The sequence below is a fragment of the Aythya fuligula genome, chromosome 6, assembly GCF_009819795.1.
Source record: "Aythya fuligula isolate bAytFul2 chromosome 6, bAytFul2.pri, whole genome shotgun sequence".
NCBI lineage: Eukaryota > Metazoa > Chordata > Aves > Anseriformes > Anatidae > Aythya > Aythya fuligula.
This window is the reverse complement of record NC_045564.1, coordinates 22636913-22650764: the sequence shown is the minus strand read 5'-3', so window position 1 is coordinate 22650764 and position 13852 is coordinate 22636913. Positions and strand designations below refer to the sequence as shown.

Below are 13852 nucleotides of genomic sequence, written 5' to 3'. Positions count from 1 at the left end.
TCAGTCAGTTATGATGTGACCCTTCCCAACATTACTCTTACTTTTGATTTACCGTATGTTGCTGACCTGGTGGATGAGACTCTACATTAGGGCAAGACCCTACCCACCCTAATCAGGTGAGACACTTGAGAGTCTACTGTAAGGTCATCATATGAAAAACATAAATAAGGGTAAAGAGGTTACTGAACATACTATATTAGTCAACCTAACAATTACCATGTGAGGTAGGAGGAAAAGATACATAAAAATCCAGTTCTCTGCATGGACTGCAAAATGGCATAGAAAGCCTTATTGACAAAATCTAACAGAGAATGATATAATTTCTTCCCAGAGAGGAATAAAGGATTTATTTATGAAGAGTGAAAGCTTTAGGAATGCCTATGCTGGTACCTTTAGCACCTGAAGAACCAACCCTGAAACTATTATAATTTAGCATGTCTGGCTCATGAGACTGATTCAGGAGAAACTGGGGAAAACAACCATTACTGCAGAATCTGTTGTTTCACTATGTTGCTTTAGCAATGTTATTGGCCTAGAGGTAACTACAGCACACGTGTCCATAAACAGGTAAGACAGACATTACTCAGCACTGTAAAACTCCCCCAGATTGGTCAATATCCAAGGGAATTTTCACCCTGTGTCTACAACAAACGTCCACCACTCACTGATGGTTTACAGATTTGAAGGAGAAGCTGTGCAGCTGCTGCAGCCTGATGAAGGTGTGCAGTCTGTAGCCAGCACAAAGGATGAGCGACAGCTGAGTTATTGTTAATTTGGAAGAGGCATCTGAATGCCCTTTTAAATCAGAGAACAATCACCGTGCTCAGGAACGTCTGAGAGGAACAGTAGACACCGAGGAGGAATTCAAACAGATTGTACACTGGTGCTATGACTACACCCAGAGAGCGTGCCAGGTCATGAACATGTTATAAGCAAACCTCCAGGGAACAGTAAACACAGGTCTGAGGTTCACACACAGGAGATGCCCCTTTCTCTGCATTTTCTACAGACAACAGTCAAAAATAGACTGGCTCCAAAGATGGGCACATTAGGTGTTCACTTACACAGAACAAATCTGGGCCAGAAAATTAATAATCCAACATATCAAATGTTAATTTTTTTTTTCAGCTATCTTTGTGAAATTCAAAGTTATGGATATTCCTATACTGTTCTGTAGTTTGACCTTTCTTGCACAAGGGAAAACCACAAATGCCCACGTTTTCCTGTTTCACGTTAACTTAAAGATAAAGGGCAATGGTACACAACCTACTACTCAAATCGTGGTAACAATTTCAAGCAAGATTATATAATAAATAGTGCCAGTAGCAAACTGAATATGCTAGCAGTGGCTTGGAGAAAGTACATATTTATCTGTTCTTATTATGTCATCATTTTCTCTCACGTTTTTTTGTAAGCTGCTCAATATTTATGGTTTAAAAGCCATAGAAAAACAAACAAGAACATTACAATTACTTATTCAGAGTGTGACTGGGTTTTTGGAACCTGCTGATAGACAGCTATTCATGATACCAGTGCAAAGTCGCATTACTGATAAAGGCATTCATTTCACAAGTCTCATCTAACATCGGTTTGCTCATATAGAATAATAAAGTCTATTTTTCCCTTCATTCTCCACTGATACCTATGTTCTCATGTGTTACTATCTGATTTATTCTTACCACTTCTACAGTGGTATTTTTCTTTCCTCTCCCCCCTGCTTCTTCAAAAGCACCTCTTAGTTTTATTTGCTATGTTTTTGTGTTGAGCAATGATAGTTTGATTTAGCTAATGCTTCTGAACTTAGATATTAATGAATCTTCCAAGTCTTGGCCTTTTGTTTACATTCTTCTAAGTTCACAATCTTCATAGCATACTATTTTCTTAATGGTCCTGGTATTGTGCTTCTTTTGTTATTATAGTGATGAAAATTGCTTGAGGAAGATCACTCCTTGGAAGAAGCTGCTCCTCTCTTGCTACTAGTTCAAGCTCAGACAGAGCATTGCAAGCTCCTGCCTTGACAGCCTGTGGTTGAGACTTCTTTCTGTTTATAATTTCTATTAATACCCTGAATAACAGCACAGGCATCACAGATGCCCTGATTTTATGAGGACAGCAGGTAAATTCTGCCCGAAAAATAACAGTCCCGTGTTGAGAACAGGGGATTTCCAAATCTGAGCCTAAATGCCTGGGTGGACAGCCAAACATAGGGGATACAGAAGCCAGGAAAAGGTCAGAGAGGGAGCAATGCTTGCTGAAGCTGATTTTAAACAGCCAATTGAGGTATTGGCTGTGCTTTTAACATCCACTGCTACTGGATCAGAGGAACTGATGCTAGCATGGCACTGTGGGACCAAAGGAAGCAAGAAGCATCCTCCGATGATGATAAGGATCACTGTTACAAGTAGGTTTTCTGTCCTGGGGGTGGGAAGATGACAGCAGCATTCTTAGTCCTACCCTCTAGATGGTTCTGCTTGGGTAAGGAAATAAATAAATAAATAAATAAAATAAAATAAATCTCTACATGACCTTAATAAGAAACCTCTGCAGACATAGCCAGTTGGCTTTATCACACAAGTGCTGTTCCTATGTGGTCTGGTAGGGTCGCATTTCAGGAGCAGCTACCAGTAAATGAAACCTCATTTTGATCAAGCTCTATCTCCCAGCTGACAAACCTACAGATGGCTGAGTATTGCCTTGTCACAGCCTCCAGGCTGTCTGGGTGCCAGCAATGGGGAAAAAAAAAAATACTCTGATGGGGAAATCCATCCTCAGGTCTGTACCTCTGCATCTCTGAGAAAAGGATGCCAACCACTGTGAGAACAGTGCTGCTCTGGCTCTGCAGGTCTGATGAATTCACTGCAACTGCTTGGGTTGCTACTGGAAGTAAATGCTTGTCAAATGCATCAGGGAAAAATCTGATGCGTGAATTTGTGTTTTCTTAGATACAGGATTCTGGAGAGCAAGTCAGATAAGCTTTGGATGCTGTTGAGATGCTGACCAGGTCACAGGAGTCTGATTTATGAGCATATTCCTATCCTCCTAAACTTTCAAAATGAAATGTTGTGAATGACTGCACAGGCATCTTATGAGTTTCCCCCGAACCCTTAGCAGACAGTGTGAATGTTTTAATTAAAGCTTTGACAGAGAAGTAGATCAGGACAACTGTATCATTTTCCTTTCGTGGCATGTTTCAGCAAGCTGATGCAGATTGCTAGGTCGATGAGATATATCAATATTATAAGACACACCATGTGTCAGGCTGAACACATTAAAGGCTGACGTTAAATTTTAACATGGGTCATGAATCACAGACTTATTCAGCCACCCAGAATTAATATCAAATGAAAAGTCTGGGTAACAAGTTTCTTTTGTTTTGGCTTTATATAAGTAGGAGGATGAGGAACATGAACAAAGGTTCATATATGAAAACAACTTGAACTCTGCTCATGTAGGAACAATTCAGACATTCATGGTGCAGAGAAATAGACAGTTTGCACTTTATAGAAGAGCTTATCATAACTCTCTGAGAACTAAAATTTTGACAACTTGATGTTGGGGGAGCCTGTTAAGAATAAGTCCAGTCAAAAAAAAAAAAAAAAAAAAAATGGATATTAAAAACTTTTTTTTTTTTAAATTGTCTCTCACATCCCCCAGAGAAAGAATAAGCAATGTTTAAACCAAATGCTGTTTTACTCAGTCCCTCCCCTTTTGACCATTTATTGGCATTCATAGCTAAATTTTCTTAGACAGGTGTTCAACTAAAATTATTTGGGGTTAGACCTAAACCACACAACTCAGTCATGAAAACACAAACCAGTGACTTAACTCCACTGAGTAGTCTTTGACTTCACTGGTAGACCCTACAAATTGTAGTATAAGCTCTTACATTTCTGTCCTTGGGACAATACATTATCATGATTCATCATTCTTTATCTATCTTTTTATCTTCATTTCTTTTATAGCTCACCTCTGTCTAGACCAACACATAGCTCCTTATAAACACATGCTTAATCATAACCAGACGTGCAAGCTCAGCTGGGCAAATATGTGATGTTCTCTAGTACTTCTCATCAGATCAAGTTTCCCTTTCTATTTCAGTAGGATGGAAATATTTTGTTCTCAGAAACAAAAACCTTTATTATTTCCTCCTTATTGTAGGACATGTGTTGATGAAGTATCTCATGATGAAATTCCCTGTGGACTATTATTGAAAATACGTGCTGCAGTAAGACTATTCATTCACTTTCCGCACATTTTTGGTAAGCCTGTGGTACCTCAGAACATGTGTCTGTCACTGAGGACAACACAGAAGCCTTCACAGGACTCTAACAGCTGTGCCAGAAGCAAGAGCTTTTTTGGCATCCTGAATAGCAGTAGCTCTACAATGAAAGGGCATTGTTCAAAAATGGCACAATCATTAGAAATGGTGGCACAGCAAAAGAAGCGCTGAGAGCATTGCAAACAGAGACGTAAGTAACAGGTCTATTCATAGAAGTGCTTTTCCCCGGGGAATGGAGGCTTGTGAGTGACTTCATTAACTGCTGACAGCAGACAGACTGCACTGCGCTGGGAGTGAAAGGGAAACAGTCATCAGATGGCCTCAGCCACAACTGAGGAAATGCACAGAAGAGATAACTGGCAAGTGTGGTGTTTTCTTCACTATTCAGAAAAAGTTAGTCATCCTTAAATTTAATGGTCTATTTCATTCCTTTTGGCAGAGCAATCTTTTTGTATACGGACTCACTATTTGCACAAAAGGTTCTTCTGACAATTAAATGCACTGTTGGAAACATCCCAAATTGTGGAAGGTGATGTCTGAATTCCAGACAAATTGTTAATTATAAGGAAAAACCCCAGATACCTTGGCATTTGTTACTTTCAATAGCCAGAAGACACTTAGGAAGCCTTGTTATATGTCAACACCATGCTGTATTTGACCTCTCACACTGTGTGCAGTGGAATTTGCCTCACTGCACAGTCAGCTGAACCTGCACTCTCTTTGGTGTCTCCAGCATATTTCTTCACAGAAACAGGGTTGTACAGACCAGATGACCTATATCTCTAGAACTTCTTTTGACAAGCCAAAAGCATCCACCGCACCAAACCTACCTTGAGAGTGTGCTATGTATTAGCTTGAAGGTGTTCTCCACTCTCAGAGACCATACTAGCAGCTAAACAGTTGATAGATGAAATACAGCATTTTCTATACATAATTACCTCCTACTTTGTTCCCAACATAAAGATAAGGAAAACAATGTAAGCTTACCTCCCATTCTCCAATACGCTTGAGCATTTTTTGGGCACGGAGCAGACCTGTCCAATGCTGCAACAGTCTTGCACAGCAGCTCTGCTTCCCGCTGTATCACAGGGAGCTTCTCTTTCTCTGCATAGCAGCTTTCTTGCTCCTTACCAGCCCTGCAGCTGACCTTTCTTTTTAAAAGTACACCACTGTCCTACTCCTCCTAACTTCAATTTTCTCTGTGGACCCTCCACGCTCACTGGGTGCGTGCACTTCAACAATTAATACCTTGATTATTGGCTTTCTCTAACAGGTCTCTCACTGTCCAAACCCTATCTCCTCTAGGAGGTTTAAAGAGAACTGGCCTAAAATGCCACCAGTCAAAAGTCCTATTCTTCCCAGAGGAAATACTACTAGTCCTTCATAACCAAGCAGGCTATTTATAGGGATGGTGACAGTGTGTCTAACCCCACAGCACAATGAGCATGACACAGTCCACAGAAGACGTGATGATAGAGGCTGTTCATAAAATCAAAACTGGAATTCATATGCTGTATGTCAATAGTGATTTAAGCAACCACTTTCCTGCCTCTCGCCAGGGGGAAGAAATAAAAGCCCTGTTAGCACAGGGACACGCAGCACAACCTCTCTGGAATAATTAATCCATTACTTTAGAGACTGGTGTTAAGGCCATTCTGGTTTCTAAATCCTTTTATTTGCTATAACCTTAATCTACTCTATTCCTGTACATTCAGTGCTTCTGCCTCCAGCTCTCTCACTTTCCAATCAGGTCACTTGTAGTTTCTGAAGGTGCTTTTTCACATTGCACATTAAGTTCATTTTAACAGATCAAAATTTAGGTTATTTGACCAGGTTAGCAGAACGTGCTTAGTTTGGGATGCACAAAAGAATCCCAGACAAACCCCAGACAAAATCAGAAAAAGCACCAAGGCAGAGTTACATTAGGATATGAGCAAGAAAGCATCAGCATCAAACAGATCACAACATAGAAGAACAAATACCTTATCTCTCTTCTAACACTAAGTGGGCACACAGAACAAAAGCACCCCAGCATATGTCTTATTTTTCTGGGCAGGGGATGAAGAGCTGGGGTAGCACTATATGAAAAGGGAAAGCAAACAGAAAGGAAACAGGGTGAGGTCAGGATCTGTTCTGGGAGCGCATGGAGGAGAATTGGAAAAGCAGGAGTGAAAGATCAAGCAGGGGACATTGTGTGTAACAGGGCTGGGGACTGCTGTGCCCAGGGCACCCTGAGGTGGCCCAGCAGGCACAGCAGCCACTGGGCCCCTCACCACACCGGGCCACCCACTGCAGGGGCAGAGGGCCCCAGAGCTCCACCACAGGCCTAGGCCCCAGTTGGAGACCTCTCACCACCAGCAGTGGTGGTGTTGATGCTACTGCTGCTTCTTCCTATCCACTGTACTAAATAAAAGCAAACTCCTCTCTGCTAGGCCCAGTAGAAACTTAACAACCACTGCCTTGTGTGCAGCCCTTTCAGCTGATGCCCACAGGTGGGGAGAAAATAGGCCCAAGATCACTCTCTCCCTGCTGCAAGGTGTGGGGCCTGCTGGAGGTTACTTTAATACCAGTATTGCCTACACCTGCATCTGCTTTTTGACAGAAACTTGCCTTGGGCCCGAGATGGCTTTGCATTCAGTAAAGCCCGTGCTGGGGTGTGAGAGGAGAGGGGTGGTAGGCCATTTCCTCTGAGAGCATTCAGTCTGTGGAGGTGGTTCAGGGGAAAGGGAGGAGGGGAACAAACAGCAGGCAGGAAAGCTTCAGGGAACCGTGCATGTACCCAAAATGGAGGTAACATTAGCAGCAGTGAGGTCAGAGCAGAGTAGTAAGTTACACTCTAAGAGAAAAGTGCCCTAGGACTGGGTGGAAAAACTATCAGAGAATAAATTTTGCTGAAGCGGAACAGTAACACTCATTGCTACCTATAAATCCAAATCGTGGCTTTTTATTGATACATCCCTAGGAGCTAATTAGGGCCTAAAGTTCTAAATTGGCAGCTGACTTCAAAGCCTGGAGACCATGTATGTGGAGCAAGGTGGTGGGAGGTGCTTCCCTTCCCACCCCATTTCTGGCATTTAGCCTCAGTCAGACACAAGCCACTAATCGCCTTGGCAAGCTGTGCCTGGCGCACAGGGTCACTGAGCAGTGCCCACCACACACCAAACTCAAGAGCTGCTCGCAGTGACCAGGATGCATGGGATGAAAGAAGCTGGGCCCAGCAGGTGCAGGCTGCTGATACACAACATGGCTGCACCGCATGGCATCTGCCTTGGTGTCACACAAACCCAGCAACCAAGCTCTGTGGAGCAACCTCTGCTATGTGTTTATACATATTTCTATAATACAAATCATAAAGGCCCTTTGCCTGGGCTTTTACTGTCAATGTGATAATAGGATTCCCTAATGTGCCAATTCCCAAATAAGTGCCCTTGAAAACAGAACTTAAATGTCTAAAGAATGACCTTCAATTATATCATGTAGTTCATTAAAGCTGGGGTGGTGGTGATCTTTATTTTTTTGTATTTCTATTTACTTCAATAAGGGTAAACTCAGTTTCTAAGTGAAACACCTCAAGTCCTCCTTTCTCTAGGGTAGTCTAGCTACATTTTTAGAACATTAGTTTTTTCACTTTATTTTTTTAATCTGATGATTTGAGGAGGATAGGTATACAAACTCCAAGTCAGGATGCCAGACACTAGGGAGGACAGAATATTCTCCATACTCCTTAGCTGCCACATGGGGCCTAAATATCTGCAACTCAGCTTGACAGTACATTGCTGTGGCACTAACCTTTTTTGCACCAATCTAATACAGAGGTTGCTGCAAATAATAACTGAGCTTGCTTTGTCCCTCATATGGCTTGCATTTTCCTTTTTTTAAATTATTTATTTATTTATTTATTTATTTATTTTAGGAAACATTACGTAAACAGTGAAGTGAGCCAAATTTAGACTGATACCTAGACTTGTCATCTAACAGATGGGACAGAATCAAGATTAAGAAACCAATGGACAGTAGCAGAATCTGAATGATTAATGGCTTGGGGACAAAGGTATTTTTAAAGTTGTCTCACTAGCAGCACCTGAAAATGCATTTAAGGGTGTTTTTTTGTTGTTGGTTTTTTGTTTTTGTTTTTTTTTTGAATGATATAAAAAATACATGAAAAGTGACAGAGAAAGACTGAACCAATCGAGTAGAGATGGTTGAATTTTGCCTTTGATTCCTGGAGGAATATATTGCTAAGAACTAGAACAGATTGTCCTTAGATATGCACTCCAGGGAAAAATATTAGTCAAATTGCCTTACCATGATTTTTCTCTTTCCTTCATACAAGCATAAAACAAACAAACAAAAAAACCCTGCCTTCTTATATACAAGATCTGAGAAGAGATTCATACCATGTATAATTCTGTTACTTCTGATCCTGCTGACCAGTTGTTTCTTCAGTTATCCATAAAGACCAAGAGTCATAGAAAATTTGAAGAAAAAAAAATGTTTGTCAAAGATGTGTGCTCCAATGCACAAACAATAAGTAAGACCAGAAAATACTTTTCCTGTGTTATAATGCAGCCCCTCCATCCCCAGAAATTCACAGTTTTTCCTCAGAGAAAACATTTATTAGTTCTGTGCACTACCCTGAAGTAGGTAAACCTCACAACTGTAAGACCAATGGTGGCAAAACAGAGGATCTCATATACAGTGAACAAATTACATATAAAATTACTTTTGACAAGCTCAGTGAAATCAAATGCTGTCACTGCTTGTGACAGTCTACCTCACCAACCATATTGAATTTGCCTAGATACATGTACATCCCTGAGAGCTGAAACTGCAGATGACTGGCCCCAAAAGATCTAGGTATGGAAGACCAACAAACTCCCATGTGAAAACTATATCAGAGTATGGAAGATAAACTCACATATAACTCCACTACGCAAAATTAAGTAATAGAATTACCTGACCATTTTCTGGGACAAATTCTTGCTGCTGCGTATTTATTTATTGAAGATAATACTTATGGCCAGATACCTCAGGCCTGTGTTCCTGAAGATACTTAATTAGTCTGTGGCTAACACTTTCTCCAATTTTTGTATTAAATGAAGTCATATATAACTTTAGATCTTGATCAACAAATATTGCATGCACTTGATTTAGAGATTAAAAAAGATACTGAAGGTGGTGTTGGAAGAAGTTCCTATGTTATTACTTCTATTACACTACTACCTCAATCAGAAACAGATCTTTGGGGTAGAGATTGTACAAATATAATTATTTATAATTATTAATACAATTAAATTAATAAGAAATAAAATTAATTATAATTATAACTCATTCACCAGGGACACAACAGAGGTGAGAATTCCACAGCAATAATGGGGTGCATACCATGTACAGAAGGTGCTGGAAAGGAAGCATGGCAGTAGGATGGACTGAAAGCATGATGAAGTCTAAGTAAACAACAGCAGCACAACAAAAAATGAACTGAGGTGCATTTGTGATGTTACAGGAGTCAATGAGCTTCACTTCTGCTCCTTGGTAAAGGGACTACTAAGTACTGTGCTGGGGAAAAATGCAGGCACGCTTCATTGTCTGCCTCAGACCAAGTACAATGTCATAAATCATTAGAACGGAATCTAGTATTAATTATACGTAGTTTTAGTTTATCTCTCACAAGCCTGAGTGAAATGCAATGCAGCTTTAATAGTCTCAAAGTATTAATAAGGAAAATATAGATCAGTCAAACTCTAGCTTTCATAATTGTTAAAACAGTTAATTATTGCACCATTTAGTGAATGATTACAGGTGTTGTATGGGACTGATTTTTTAGCAGAAGTTGCAGATCATTTCTGTACCACTTTAAAACTTCATTTTAAAAACATTCTTCATGCAGTAAAAAAGCTGAAAAAGCCAGAATGTGTTTAGGCTGTATAAATGGACTATGACCTTCTTCATTTCATGTTTAAAAAAATAAAAGATATTGAAGTGATGCATAGTTACAGCAACCCTGAGAAAACAGCTAAAAGTGTAACTTCAAACATACTATTTCATAGCCAAATCAATTTCTGAAAAACCTCACAAAGTAAAGGACATACCAGTAAGCCTTTCATGTTATTTACACAAATTATCAAAAGAAATTAACATTGACAAACTTACCTAAATTTAGGAGTGAATTATGTTCTCCTTCTCAGAGTCAGCTTCAGTATTTTAACAAGAAACTTATCGGAACCATAATGTAATTATTTATAAATATATTTTTCACTAATCAGTTGAATGTATGTTTTGTATTCCTAGCTGCAAATTACAGCGATAATAGGAACAGACCTACTCTATGTGCTATGAAGCCTTTAGCCACACATTGCACTACTTACCATTCAGAACAGACCTTCCAGTTCAGAAAGTGCTGAATGCATTACCATGCCCATTGTCAAAAAACTCTGCTAGACGTATCATTTATCTCTATTGTGGTAATAAAGAGATTCCTGGCATTCTGGTATTAAGAAACCAGAAGTAATATATTAGTTTTAATTTTCCTCTGCTACTTAAAAATGAACACATATGATAGAGCACATAGTTTAGAAGACTATGAAGATAGTGTCCTATCGAATGACAGACTGTCTGGTTGATTTACATGAAGTACCAAGTGCTCATATGAGAAAAGGTTAAAATTAGATTGACGAGCAAATGTGCTACCAGACTGCTGGCTGACAAATGGCAAAGTTATGCCAATGTATTACTTATTCTGGAGGCGCCCAAGAAACAAGCAGGAGGATAGTAATTCATGTGCTAGAATACATTCACGTTTAGCATAAACAAAGAGTCCTCAGGGTCTGCAACAGGAACATATTAGCTATAAGTAATTTCTGTCAACAAATAAGTCAGTGGTAAAATTTGATTATTAGATACGGAATTTGAAAGACTTATGATTTCTTAAGTCAAGAGCAGGCTGCTTTACTGTCATTTAAATTAGTTCAGAATAATGCCCTGTTGAATGACTACATTGTTCTTCAGATAAATTGGCTATTGTGGCTACATCCTCCTTCCTCCTACCAGTTAGACAATGCAAATACAAATTAGTCATGTAACCTTTCACTGTGGCTCTCAGACTACAGTCTGATTGTTTCTCAGTCATTGCGAAGAGTAGCCTAGTTAAATGATGGTAATTCCTTTGTCTTTCTCCTTTCTTTTAAGGAAGTTCTCCTGAGATCCATGCAGTCAGCTACATGAATGTTTGTTTAGAAGTGTTGTCTGAGAAAAAATAAAAATAAAAACTCGTCTAACTGAAGACACTTTGGTTCTTAAAATTCAGCAGCAAACATGCATCACAGCCTAACCTTTTTGCTCTGGGTACTCAGCAGATTTGAAAATAAAGCTGTATGAGAGATAAGTGCTAAAATCATCATGTCAGGGATACAGAATGCTTCTGTAAGCATTAGCTTTAATAAGTAGCAGCTGGATAATGGTGATAATGAATAATTACCAATCATATGTCTCAATTTTGTCTACAAACTGGATATAAGATTGTGAAAGAGATAGAAATGAGTTAAATTACTGACAGCTGCTACTTTTTAACTCACGGCTTAACTAGTTAATACTTAAAATTAATAAAGTTGTTCCTTTATCAGGTGGACAATACAAAACAGGATCTTTCTCCCTCTGCTGTTAATGGAAATTCAGCAGCTCACTCCTGTGGAATTGCAGGCTATAGGGTGAATTTTTAAATATGTAAACATGAATTAAATAGGATTTTACAAAGCAGACAATATTGCTTGATCCCATTCCTCATTGGAACAACTTTTTTTGACATTTTGTTAATATGAAGCTACGTTAAAGCCTTAACAGACCCAAACCCATTTGTCAACCTGTTTCCTTGGGGAAAAAATGTTCTTATTCCCTTTCAAATAGCCATGACAGACAGCATGTTAGGAGAGGGAGCTAATTGTCCCTGTTAGTCATCACCTTGTCAGGATGACTGGCAGCCAGTAGACTTCAGACTTGCTTGAAAAGCTAAAGCTAGTTAAGATCTCCTTAAGTGTGGAATGGAGAGACACCTTTAGACTTGTTACCCCTTGGTGACACCTGAAAAACTGGTCTGATATTTTATGCCAGGTCTTTAATATGTCTAGTAGTTTCTTCTTCTTCCAAAACTACTGTCAGGTAACAAGGGAGGGAAAAGGGGAACCCAAGGTCTGAATCACAGCAGGGTCTCCTTCTAGCCTCCTCCCCCAGCAATATTATTCTTGCAAGTGAGCGATGACCAGGGACACGTAGGAGCAACTTGTTACCATCTAAAATAATCCACTAGGGTGCAAAATAGCCTCTATAAAAAGAGTAACTATTTCTGGAAAAATCTCTGCTTTTTTAGACTATAATATATTGAATGGAATTTACCATCTGAGTCTTCACAAGTAACTGTTGGAAGCAGCTATTAAAGCAGGTATTAGGCTAGATTCAGATCTTGTACAAACAGTTGTAGTTCCTGTGAATATGATCACACTGACAGGCTGGTTTCAGTCCTCTAGGCAAAAGAGAGGCAAAAAGTGAGAGACGCTAGCAGAGCATCTGCTAGTTAGATCAAAAAAAGTCTGTCTCATTGGCAGAGCTATTGTCCTTTGGTCACACCAATCCTAATTTGAGTCCTGCTTGCAGCAGCATATAAAACCTGTGACAAACATAGTCATGCTGACATTGAGGTGGCTGCCAAAAGAAGATAATCACAAGTGCTTGAGACTGCAAAGGAAAAGAAAGAAATGCGGAGAGAAAAAAAAAAGAAGCTTTCAGGTCTGAAGTTTGCAAAATAAAATAAAATTATTGGACTTCTTTTTCTCCTCAATCCTGGTTCAATATAAAAAGCAATCCTCAAAAATTACAAACACACGCCTGGATCAGATCCTTGCCCAGAAATACAGATCTGTGTCTGTTCACTGTTTAGCCTAAGGCTAGGGCGTATGCAAAACAGAAAAGTACTTTATATTTCCAGACTTACAATATTTTGTACTTGTTATTCACTAATGTCTATGAACTGTCCTATTTGTTCTGGTTGCTCTTTGGGTCTTTTATTTTGTCTGATACAGCAATTGGCCTGTCCAGAAGTGATTCATCTAATTACTTTGAAGAGTGACAAAATCCCTGGCAGAGATTAACAAATACTTCTTGTAGTCCACATCTAAGAAAAAGATTGTGTAGGTCAAAATTGCTGGCCTCGCCTTGGTCATTAATGATACAGTATAAGGCTGAGTACCCAGCAGAATTAGAGGTGAACCGTCTGAAATGTGTACGCAAGCTGATTTCTCTTGATCAAAAGGGATGCTACAAAAGGCTTCTGAGACTGGAAGCACTAACATCCTGTGGGGATTATGGTTAATTTATTCATTAGATTCAAGCTGTACTGCAGACAGAGACAAGGCAGCAAAAATAACTATTGTTGCTGTTGCCCTCCTCCCTCTTTCCCCATCTCTACTAGCAATCTGGATAGATACAGAAGAATTCATCTTTGATGACCACTGAAAGGTCTTCTTGAGTGAACTTTGCAAAAACGAGCAGACTTTTCTGTATCAACCCAAATATTTTGCACAC

At 39.5% G+C, this 13852-nt stretch overlaps 1 protein-coding gene across 4 annotated transcripts in view; it reads right to left on the bottom strand.

Annotated features, from left to right (window-relative positions):
* ITGB6 (integrin subunit beta 6) overlaps positions 1 to 10587 on the bottom strand; it is a 54449-nt gene extending 43862 nt beyond the window's left edge. For 2 of the 4 annotated variants that reach the window (XM_032190470.1, XM_032190473.1), the window contains exon 1: positions 10433 to 10587. The gene's annotated coding sequence lies outside the window, so the exon portion shown is untranslated. Of the gene's footprint in view, positions 1 to 5266; positions 5632 to 8676; positions 8696 to 10432 lie in introns of those variants that run through there. The other 2 variants (XM_032190472.1, XM_032190471.1) reach the window with 2 other exon arrangements.
* Between the last annotated feature and the right edge of the window lie 3265 nt (positions 10588 to 13852).